This window comes from Sciurus vulgaris, assembly GCF_902686455.1.
Source record: "Sciurus vulgaris genome assembly, chromosome: 5".
Lineage (NCBI taxonomy): Eukaryota > Metazoa > Chordata > Mammalia > Rodentia > Sciuridae > Sciurus > Sciurus vulgaris.
Window position 1 is genome coordinate 180,300,896 of NC_136465.1, and position 12,079 is coordinate 180,312,974.

Below are 12,079 nucleotides of genomic sequence, written 5' to 3' on the forward strand. Positions count from 1 at the left end.
GGATCTGAGAGCAAGCTGAGATCCATCTGTCCTTCCCGCTCTGCCCTGGCGGGCTGGTGACTGAATGGATGGGTAGTGCTGCTGGCTTTGTGTCCATGGCCCCCGGGTTCCGCGCGTGTTCAACATGCACTAATGCGGAGGTGGCTTGATTTTAGCACGGGCGTCACCGCCATCCAGCAAGGCTGAACTGCCATATGCTTTGGTGAGGACCTGCCATCTGCCCGTGCTGGATCTCATTTCAACACATAATTGGCTGGACGCAGACCTGCAGCCGCCAGAGAGGAGGCTCAGCCCCAGGAGCCAGCCCACGTGTCCCTGGCAGAGGGGTGGTGCTCCTGGCATTTTGGGATAATTGGGAGTGACGCAGGCTGCCCCCAGGCAGACACAGCACCTGCAGGGGCGGGCGGGCCTGCGCAGCACTCCTCCTGTCTGTTCCGACCAGAGCAACGCTGCTCCAGGAGGATCCCCTGGACGGGGCGGCAGCCCAAGCCCACACCTGCACTCCAGTGCAAAGAACGGGGGTGCCAAGGTTACCCGCACTGACGCTGGGCACGTTCACGGTGGGCAGCCGCCACCGTCTGGGAGCGGAAAAGATCTATCACCCAAAAGGAGCCCTGCCGCCCGGGCAGCAAGCCCAGCCTGGCCACCACCAACCCCTCTGGCCTCTACAGATGTACACCCACCACACCCTGTGACCACCAGCCTGGCTCCATCCCCTCGCCAGGGCGCTTCCTGGGTCCACACAGGCCGCAGCTGCTGTCCATGCCCCATTCCTTGTCCTGGCTCAGCGAGGTTCCCTGTGGTCAAAGGGAAGGACAAGCTCCTGATCACAGCAGCCAACCCAGGATGCTCGGCGTACCTGCTGGCAGAATGAACACATCCTGGCATAGCTGCTATTTTCAATATCTGTGCACAACGGTCCCCCTCCCTCCTGGAGAGCAGATGCCTGTCCTCTTCATGGCAGTGTCTGCCCTGAACCCGCCAAGGATCCACCCAGCTGAGACCCAGCTGGGCGCACCAGGTGGAGCCCACACTCCTGGACCACCTTACTGAGGAGCATCCCTCCCAGGCCACGACCGGGAGCAGGAGCCAGCTCTGTGCCCCTCCTGCCCAGGTCAGCCTGGCTCAGTCTCTGCCCTCTGCCATTGTGCTTCCAGAGCCCCCTTCTGGCCGGGGCTCTGCAGCCCATGGTCCTACATTCTGGGCTCTGCCCATCTGGTCTGGCGGCCATGAGGAGCTCAGGTCACCTTCAAGGCACAGCTGCCCACTCTCCCAGTGTGGGGTCCTGCCCCAGCTCCGAACACCCACAACGGCTCATCCGCATGTCCCAGGTTCGCTGACCTGTCACGGCTCCCGGGGCTCCTGACCCCAGGCCAGGTCCAGAGCAGGGTGCAGCAGCTGACACCCGCAGAGGCCAGCCCCACGCTGCCCAGAATCCCTCGCTGCTGTCCGGTTCCTGAGCTGAGCAGCTGGAGGGGAGCGCTGGAGTCTCCTGGGTGCCACCCGGCACACATGGGGCTCAGAGCTGGCCTCTGGAAACTTCTGCTCTTCCCCCTCATCACCTGCGGAATCAAGGGGCCACCCAAGAAGACTGCAATGGTCAGTAACAATACGGGGACCCTCACCCCAGCATCCTCACAGGACACTGGTGGAGAAGGCCAGAAGTGACCGTCTTTCCTCGGACGCCACCTGGAGGCTCCTCTGGCCCCAGCTGGGAGACTGACCTCTTCTGCCCCCAGTCTGTGTTGAAAACAGCCCCTGCTCCCCAGGGGCATAGTGGGGATGGGGCTGTATGACCCTAGCCCTCCAGGCAGCACCCTGTGGCCTCCTGGTTCTGAGAGTGATATTTTCCCTTCTGCCTTCCTTCCTGAGCCCTGCTGCTCCCACCCAGAACCCCCATGTGCCAGGCGGTCACGGCAGAACTGCTGTCAGTGGGATGGCTACTGTCCCCAAGTCCACTGTCTTTGGGGACACCATCGACAACTGCAGTCCTCACCACACTGGCCGGGTGCTGCCCCTGCATGGAGAGCACCAGGTTTCCGCTTTTGACCAGTATCCTTGGGAGATTCCAGGAGCCTGTGAGGCTGGCAGACCAGTCTGATGGGTTAGGTGGGAGACCAATGTGGGAAAGGGACCACCCAGGACCCCACGCCGTCACTCCCCCGAGCCCACATCTTGTGTTTGAAGGGAGGAAGCTGGTCGCCCACAGGGGAGGGGAGGCCCCGGGAAGCCCCGGGAAGCCCACCCTGGGCATGTGCCATGGCTGAGAGACCACCCTGACGTACCTGGTGCTAGTTCACCTCTTAGCGTGGGCTCACGCCCCTCCGGGCATTTTCTGAGGGAAAAAGAAACTTACACTTGGGCACTAGAGGAAATTATGTCAAATTTAGCTGTCAGTCAAGGTGCCAATCAATTCCAGATCAACCCCAGATCCACCAGGAGAGAAGCGGGCACAGCCCAACAAAAGTGAGAGATCCCTGTGTAGACGGGCCTTGGGCTGCTCCATGGCTCAGCCGCTCTGCTCGTCAGTTACCCGCACTTTTTTTTTTGGACCAGTGGTTGAACCTGGGCATCTCCAGCCATTTTAAATTATTTATTTATTTTAATTTAGAGACAGGGTCTCACAGAGTTGCTTAGGGCCTTGCTAAGTTGCTGAGGCTGGCTTTGAACTCAAGATCCTCCTGCCTCGGCCTCCCGAGGGACTGGGATTACAGGTCTGCGCCACCGCGCCCGGCTGCCTCTGCTTTCACCTCTTCCGTACCCGCCGATCTCTCATATCTCACTTAGTCCTTTGCTCAGGACGCCAAGCACCTGGACCTGGGCCCCCGAGGACCCCTGCCCATGCTCTGCCAACAGTGTTTCCACTGCGAAGAGCCACACAGAGCTGGAAACCTGGAAGGGTCAGGGAGAGGCCCCCACAACAGGGCCAGAACCGAGTGGCTCAGCCCGTCAAGGCCTGAGGCCCCCATCTCAGGACCTCTGCACAGGCCCCCACCACAGGACAGGCAGGAGCTGCTCTAGACCAGGGCCCCGCTTAGTATGGGAGGGCAGGAGCCCGCATTCCCACCCAGAGCCCACCCTCTGGGGCCTGGCCAGCCAGGTGGGGGCCGGGCCAGCCCGTGTACCTTTGTGGAGATCCCAGGGGCTGGAAAGACAGGTGGGAGGGAACAGCACTTTCCTCTCCTGCAGGACACCTGGGGACTGCAGAGGAGAACAGGGAGGCCAGATGTGAGAACAGCCCGGGCAGTGGAGGTGGTTTCTCAGGGACTTCCAGGGAGAGCCCCGAGGGGCCGGGAGCGCAGGGGCCTGACACCTGGAGAGCGACGTCTGGAAGGACAGCAGGCACCAGGAGATGGGCTTCCGGGGCCAGAGAAGCTGGGGAAGGAGAAAATGGTTTCAGCTGCAAGTTTCCCTGGCGGAGGAGCGGGCTTGCCAGAGCGGAAAGGCCCAGGACAGGCACCGGGAGGGGTCCAGGCTGCCACAGGCTCTGGCTCCCCAGGAGAAGCAGCGAGGACCCTGGGGTGACACCTTCCGGGCCGGGCTGCTGCAGTCCCCAGGCGCCAGAGGAGAAATCCCTGTGCTGCCTGCAGGAAACCCAGGGACAGGCTCTGAAGTCTGCTCCACGGGCCCTGCAAGGTGTGCCTGGGGCTTGCTTGGGGCGTTGGCCGCTGCCCTCAGTGATGGCCGCCGAGGTGTTGTCATGATTCAGTTTAAGGGGATGCCCACAACCCTCCAGACTCCAGTTCAACAGCACTTCATTGTCCTACTGGAGGGTAGAGAGCATCCTTCTGTGTTGTGAGTTTATTTCGCCTGAATTATTGAGCATGTTGGTTAATAATGCAAACCTCCCCATTGTGGATGGAAAAGCCGACGCCTTGATCCGAAGCATATTGCTTCCCGAGAGCGGCAGGAGGCCGGCTCCCTTCTCTCTGATCTCGTGGTGCAAGATCATCTGTTAATCCCGACGAAGGGGTTTCACTCTGTTAATAAATGCGGCTCAGCTCCGCCGCCTGCGCGCTCTGCCTGGGATCCACGCGCGGCTCTTCTTCCGAAACAACACCTGCTTGCTTATTTATTTGCATTCAGCAGGGTCCCAGGGATAAACCGCTTGGCTGGTTTCCAGACAAAAGCAGGTACTGCCTGTGCCCAAGAGCTCTGACCCACCTGCACTGGGGTGGGCAACACCCTTCTGTGCCATGCGGCCAGATAGGGATGGTGCTTTCTCACAGACCCAGACAGAGTAACTTCCTGGGCTGATCTCCTTTCATGAGAAGCCCTCCCAGCATACCCCTTCATGCTTTGGTGGCAAGGCCGCTGGGGGCTGCTGTCTGGCCGGGGGCTTGCCACAGTCTGAAGGTCACGGAGCAGCAAGTGGAGAGGCTGGGCTTGCTTGGCATGCGAATCAGGACTCCTCCAATTCCACATTAATTAAGCATAAATTCCACCCAGGAGCTTAGCCAGAGGCCATCACCTCAAGCTGTCACTTCCAATACCCGTCCAGATCCACACCGCAGCCCTCCCCCAGCACCCACCCGCCCGCAGCCAAGTCCCTCCCTGCCACCGGAGGCTGGGGTGCTGCCTCCTGCTCATGACCTCTAACAAGGGAGTCTGCCCGGCATGGCCGGGAAGTACGCAGCCCTCCTGGGGTTTTCCCAGCCTCCTCTGACGCCCTAAAGGCCCTTGGGAAACTGGAAGGCAGTGAGGCCCCGAGGTGGGAACGGGCCAGCTGGAGCAGGAGACCATGTTACCTGGCCTTTGACCTGGGGCACCTTGGAGGGTGAAAGGGGTCTGTTAGGCAGGGACCACAGTCCTGGCAGCCGGCGCCGGCCCGCCCAGGCCAGGGAGCCCGCCTGGATGCCTTCTGCAGGTGGGCCTGGGTCTTTCTGCCAGCGCTGCTCGGACAGCCCTTGAGGCTGTGAGCAGGGCTCTCGCCCTGGCTCAGGCCTCTCTGAACATCCTGCAAAGGACCCCGAAACTGCAGGCTCCCCAGGAGGGCTATACTGGGAGCTGCATGAGGGCCGCCTGCCCCTGCTGACCTGGCAGGCTTGGTCCCCACTCTGTAGTGTCGCTGCTCAGTCGCCCCCACTGAGGACCCTGCCCCGGGGGAGACTCTGGCCGTCTGCTCAGAGTGGCCACTGCCCACCTCGACCTTGCTCCCGGCTCTGGGCTGAGGAACTGTGCCGGGCGTGGGGGTCCGGCTGCGACTCCCTGTGGGGAAGGGGAAGCTGTGGCCCGGAAAGCCTGGAGGCGCCCCCCGAGGCTGGAGGCAGGAGCCCCGGAGGAGGCTGGTGCCCAGCGACCCAGCCCTGCCTCAGACCTCTGAGAGAAACCCGCCTCCACAGGACCAGCTTGCGCCTGAACGTGTTTGTTTTCCATTCTGTGGGGGTTTGAGGGGAGGGGAGGGTTTGCTATGAATTCAAGATCTTTACTATTTTCTCATGTCAGTTTAGAAAATCTGTTTTTCACAATTTTACATCTATTTCCTCTACATAAAATATACAAGCAAAAATGTATTCATTCCTAGGAAGACTAATATTTAAAAAAGAAAGAAAACACTATCAGGAAGAGACCCACAACAGCAGCAGGCCATCCTCAGGGCTCCTGGGCCTCCAATCCTGCGTGCGTGCAGGCTCACGGCTCCGCAGCTCACAGGCTGAAATGCACTTGCTGAGAAGTGGCTGGTGAGGCCCCTGGGCGGAGACTGTCTGCAGCAGGCCAAGGAGGTGGAGAAGGGGTGGAAACCCATGGTGACAGCCTAGGGAACTGCTGACCCGCTGCAGTCTCTGGGCGTTGCCAAGAGACCCTTGGCTTCTGCCGACTCGCTTTTCCTGGTCTAGTTCCTTGGCCTCCACCCGCACCCTCGCTTCATCTCCACCACTTAACCCGGAGCAAGGAGGGGGCTGAACTCGCAGAGTCTGACCTTTCAGCACAGGAATTAACGGGCAGCAAACCCGGCCCCCACACAAGAAAAACGACTGGCCACAAGTTCATGTCTTAAACACACACCTCCTGTTCCTGGATGGGCTAACATGAAAGGAGATTCAGATTACTCTGATTCAATAATGGTCTCGAAGTTGCAAGTATTTCTCTTGCAAATTCGTTTTTATTGACATTAAGATTTATAACTACATTAGCAGCATTGTTTAACCATGCAGTAAAATAAGTAAGTGAAAGGCAGAATGAAGAAGCATGAGAGGCGACTGTAAATCACGTGTGCGAGCGTGCTTGAGTCTACTCACCACTGGAATTGAAAGACTAGTGAACATCATTCTTTGCTAAGGGATGGGATGATTCGGGATTCCTATTATTTCCGCCTGCATCTATCTCAGGTCATCCTTTCTGAAAACATTGCTATTCCACAATCAGCACATGGGAGTTGAGTTTCTGGAATGTGCACAAGAGGATTATGTTAGGTGGGTTTGTGCGAGGTGAGGATTGCCCGAGTTGACCTGCAGGATATACATGGACCCTGCCCCTCTTCCCCAGCCCCCTCCAATTCCACTGAGGGCCGAGTCTCCAGACCCTGCAGAGGACTCAGAGACAGAGCACAGATAGCCTGAGCCCAGCACCAGAGGGTGAGGTGGCCACAGACCTGGTGAGGACATGACTCGGGTGTGTGTGTGACATCCAGATGTATGCGTGGGTCACCATCGGGCTGGTAAATTCCAGAGAAAGGTCCAGGCTACAGGCCACTGCTCACTTACCAGCACCAAAGCAGAATGGCCAGTACCACCAAGTGAGTGCCGGCCGCCCAGCAGCTCTGACGCCTGTCCTTCCAACAGCATCTGCCTCCCTGTCCTTCCAACACCACCCACCTGGGTGATGGTCTGGGATCCAGCTGCACAAGTCCAAGAGACAAAGACCATCTCCTGCCCGAGCCCCTGGTCACCCACACCCACATCCCTGTGCTGGAAGAGAGAAGGACAGAGTGGAAACCTAGGAGCACTCGGGAGAAGGACGAGGAAAATAAGCACATGCTCAAGGGCAGGTGGAGACACGCAGTCGGACAGCAAGAAAAACCAGCAGACCACTGCAAGGCTCGAGGGGAGCCGGCAGGTCAGCTATGAAGGGGGCGCCGCTTCCTTGGGTTTACAGATATGGACCTGGTGATTCATTTCTCCATGCAGATTTGGAGAGGATCAGTTGCAGGAGGTTGAAGACAGAATGGACACGGGCGGAGTAGGCACTGGGTAAGAGGGAGGGAAAGGACGGTGGGCAGCCTGTAGTGGCCTGAGCGTCCACGAGTACAAGCCTCATGGCAGGAAAGCCATGGGAGAGACACCGCCTGCTTGCCCTCTGTCAAAGAAAGGTGCCTCCTTCCGCCCCTGCTCAGGAGTCCAGGCAGGGGCCTGGGGCAGGCCTGGGAGTGTGGCCAGCTTGCTCTGAGTCAGCGTCCACCTCGTCGTTCTTGGCGGACCCTCACACGAGAGCTTGTCATCTGCTTCTCCTGTGCTTACACATCTCCAATGGAAGCCTTTGAAATATTTAGAACCACCGATTCTGCTCTCCCGCAACATTATCAGCAGGGAACAGAGTCCTTCCACACCCTCGTCTTGCCAGCTATAGGAAGAGCCGAGGAGAAGGTCATGGCAGGTGTCTGTGGCAGGACAGACTGTAGACCCCCAACAGCGCAGCTAAGCGACGTAACGGAGCACATGGGAGAGCGACCCACGTAAGAGCCCTCTCAAGCCAGCGGAGCAGCTGCGGTCCTGGCCAACATGTATCTCCCCTGCAGTGACCACGCTGAGCGCAGACAGCTTCCCTGACTGAGCAGGGGCAGCCACTTTGTGCAGTGGTCTCTGAAAGGTGGTACAGGTTTCCTCAAAGCCCAGAGCCTGTGTGGGCAGAAGTCAAAACCCCGAGCTCAAGCAGGAGTCGGGCTGGGGAGAGAGGCCACCTCGGCCACCACGCGACTCACACCACGGCTCTGGGACGCAGGCAGAAGCCACAGATGTGGCAAGCCCAAGCCCAAGGTGACTGCCTTCTCCCCAGGTTAAGAGCTTCTGCTGGGCTTCCTTCCTGAGCCAGAGAAGCAAACCCCGCAGTTCCTAGGCTGGACCTTGAGCCAGGGTGTCACCTCATCCTCAGGGACCAGACGGGCTCCAACTCCTGTGCCTGGTCCTGTCCTTGGCAGCTCCCGAGTCCGTCCAGTGGGCAGCACCAAACAGGGTGCTGGCCTCTCTCAGTGCCCACTGCTGTCCCCCCATCCTCCACATCCCTGCATGGTCCTGCCAGCTCCAGGGCTGGGGCGTGCTCTGCCTGTGTTAGGCCAAAAAGTAATGATGATAACCTCAAGTTCAAAGTGAAGACGCCTGGCCCTCCCAGGCGGGGCTCATCCTGTGCTGGTTCAGTGTCTGTTGGGAGCCAGCACTGGTGTCTTCCAAACAGGCTCCTCTGTGGACCAAGAAACCGCCTTCCTGCTGATCCGCTGGCCTGGCCAGCCACCTGTTGCTTTGCTTCTTTGTCTCAGCCCACGTGCAAAGCCACCAAGGTCCGCATGTCCCGCTTGCGGGGCGCCGGGCACAGCTGTGTGGCTGCCTCCCTGCAGGGAGCTCCTCCACCCTGCCCAGGATCCCTGCCCCGCCGGTGCCGGGCCTCAGGCAGGTGCCAGCTGCTGCTCTGGGAGGTGGCTGCGTGAGTCTCTGCAGCTGCGCCTGCCAGGGCTGGTTCTCCCGGCCCACCTCCCTGCCTCCAGGGCCTCCCCGCCCTCCGTCCCGGGCCTCCCTGCCCTCCCCGCGGCCGCCCTCCTCTGCCGGCTTCTCATTACTTCCAGGTTTCCACGACTGTGAGCCGCACCCGTCGGCGGGGCACGGCTTCCTCCCGGGCGACCCCCAGCCAGGGACCCCCGCGTCTCGGTGGACGGCGCAGTCGGCCGGCAGCCCAGGTGGACTTCCTGTGCAGGGCCCGGCCCGCAGCTGCGTGTCCTGACAGCCGTCCGCTTCTCAGGCTGTGTGGCCTTTACCTCTGTCTGCGGCCGGCCCGGCCTCCAGCGACCCCCACAGAGGTGGCAAGAGGGGCCGCCTGCTCCTGCCTCGGGGCGCCCCCGTTTCCACCCAGGCACCCGCGGTCCCTGTGAGGCCCTCCACCGGGTCCTGCAACCCCGCCACCACCCCGCCGGGCACTTCCTATCAGGGTGCTGCTTCCTACCAGTGGGCGTGCCCCCTTCCGCAGGGAGGGCCTGACTGCAGGTATCAAGCCCACCTGGCGATCCCGGCGTGAGCCCCCGGCCACAGCGCTCCATCTGCTACGCTGTGTCCCCCAAAGCCGCGTCTGGAAGGCTTGCTCCCCAGGGGACCCGGCTGAGAGGTGGTGGGACCTTTGAGAGGTTGGGGGGGCTTAGGTCTTTGGGGTGAGGCTCAGGAGGCTGTTCTGTGGGCTCCTCCTAGTCCTGGCCAGGTTGCTGTGCAAGCCTGAGTTCCGCCCACCCTCTCTGATCACTTGCCAGTCCCCATGGCACTCCCCGTTTTCTGTCCAAGCCCGGAGGAGAAGCAATCCAGGCGGCCCTCCCAGGCCTGCCTTATGCCATCAGGCCTTTAAACCTCCATAACTAAGAGCTAAATACACTTTTTCTCTATAAAATTGGCTGCCCCAGGAATTTTGTCACAGTGAGGAGAAGCTGACCGATACAGATAGTAAGGGTCCACCAGGCCTTTCTTCACCTTTGTGCAGGAAAGATGGTGGTCTGCAGTTCTCTCCTTAATCACCTCTTTGTGGTGGATGTTTGATTCCCCCTATGTTGTTTATGAAACACTCTGTTTTCTATTTTCTTTTTTATCAGCCTTGTTGGAGGTGTATTTAGACCATTGTTTTCCGAGAACTGCCCTGCGTTTTGTTCTGTGTGCTGCCTATTTTTGTATTTCCAATCTTAGTTCTGATGATGTTTCTACTCACTGTGTCAAGGATCCCTTCTGAAGAACCAGCATAGAGTCTATTTATGTCAGATGTTTTTAGACATATCCACATGGAGACCGACGTGTTTTCTCTAAACGCCCCTAAGCTGCCTGGATGTGCTGGGTTTTCACTATGATCCAGCTCAAACTTCCTTGACCTGTGGGTCGTTTAGAAGTGTGCTGCTTGCTTCCCAACCTTTGTGGACTTACGTGTCTCACGCTTATTTACCCTAGTTTAAAAACTCCGTGATTGCACAGCACACTGTGTTTTTTAGTTCTTTAATACACATGGAGACCCTCTTGCTAGCCCAGAGGGGGTCCACTTGGAGGAAGTTCCGTGTCTTTGAAAGCACAGGTCCTGAGCCCAGGCAGTGGTCCTCTCAGCGTGAAGGAGTTCAGCTGCATCCACCAGTGTCCAACGTTCTACCAACAGATATTTTTTTCTACTTTATCAACTGATTGGAAGATTGGTGATAAGCTCTGCTGGACCTGAGTGGGGTCCAAGCATGGCTCTTTCTCTGTGAGCTTTGCTGTGGGCAGCTGGGAGTCCACGGGGAGGTCAGCAGGTGGCCAAGGGTGCTGTGACCCCAGGACCTTGTCCCTTACAACTGTACTCCCAGGCCTTGCCCTCACAGGAGTGTTTGATGCTGACACCTGTCTCCCGCCCAGGTCACGCCCCGCCGTCCTACCCCTTCAGCGGTCCTTTCCGAGTGTCCACAGTCAGCGTCTGTTCTGAGAGTCGTGAGCTGTTCTTGCTTTGGCGTGGCGGGTCTCTCGCCCCGTGGTTCCCGGGCCAGCGCTAAGCGCACTGAGAGCTGGCCTCGCTGGCCTCCTGGGGCGTCCCTCGCGTTGTGAAGCCCGCGCGGTACTGATTGGCTCAGCTCTTGGCCGCGCATCGCTGGAGGACACAGCAGCCGCGGCGCCTGGGGCCGCGCACACGGCCTGGGGGCGCAGGGGCCTCTGCCCGCGTTGCCTCCGGGAGCGACGGCTCTGGCCTGCGGAGGCAGCTCCGCGCCCGGGGCCCGCCGGAGACCGTCCCTGGGGACGCGTCCGTCCCGCTCTAGCCGGGTGGCTGCGCTGCGGGCTCGCGCAGCAGCCCTGCCACCAGCTGCCTGCACACGGGGTCGTCTGCGGCCTGTCCGAGCACTCGGGCCCTCGCGGTTCCCATTCTGGTCCGGACCTGGGCTCTCACTGATGATCCCCGTGGAGGCGCTCCGGCAGGTTCGCGGAGGGACAAGTGCGCCTGAACCCCTGGGCCAGGCGAGCTTATATCCTACCTTCGCTTTCCAGATTTCTTCACCGAGGGCCCTAGACGGAGAGTCTTGATTGGATTGGCACTTTGAAGATGTCATTTGATTGATATCTGACTTTGTTTCAGTGAAAAACCCATTTTTTAACCATTTTTCCTCTAAGTGGCTTCTTTCCTGGGTCGATTTTAATTCAGGTCCACTGTTCTTGACTTCAGGATCTCGGCTGCTGTGTAGGGACCTTTCCTTCCACTTGCCCTGCTTTGGATATGAGCTCTTCGGATCCATAGGTTGAAAGATTTTGAAAATGCCTGGGAAGCATCTCTTTGATAAGTTCTTCTACCTCCCTCTTTTTGAGTCTCCAGTTATGTCTTAACACCATTTATTATTGTCCAAAAGCTTTTTATTGTCCTATGATTGTAAACTCTTTTTTTAGGATTGTCTTAATTGATATATACTCTATTGATCTGTCTCCTGGCTCAGTTATCGCTCATCTGCTTTATCCTTCTTTCATTTCAATAATATTTTATGTTTATTTTTCCACTAAATTTTTATCTTCCTGTTTCAAAGTCCCTCTTAATAACTCAGCATTTTGGTCTTCTGTGAGTCTTCTTTTATATAATGTTTTGTCTCTTTAAATGGGTCCTCTCTCCTCTCTCTCTGCGCAAACAGCTTTTCAATGTGAACACTGTGGGCTGAGGTTGACTTACCTCTGCTGTCAGGGTGCCACCTGGGGGCAGGTGACTGCCCTTTCCTGGCTCTGGGCTTCCTACCAGCTCATGTTGACATCATGGGCATCAGGTATTCAAGAGGATATTTCAGAAACTGCCCTATCGGGACCTAGACTCTGAGCATCAGGACATGGGAGTCACCTGTGGCCAGCCCTACCCCTGGCTCTCCCGACCTAACCGGTTGTCTGACCTGAAGCTGCCTTTCCTCCTC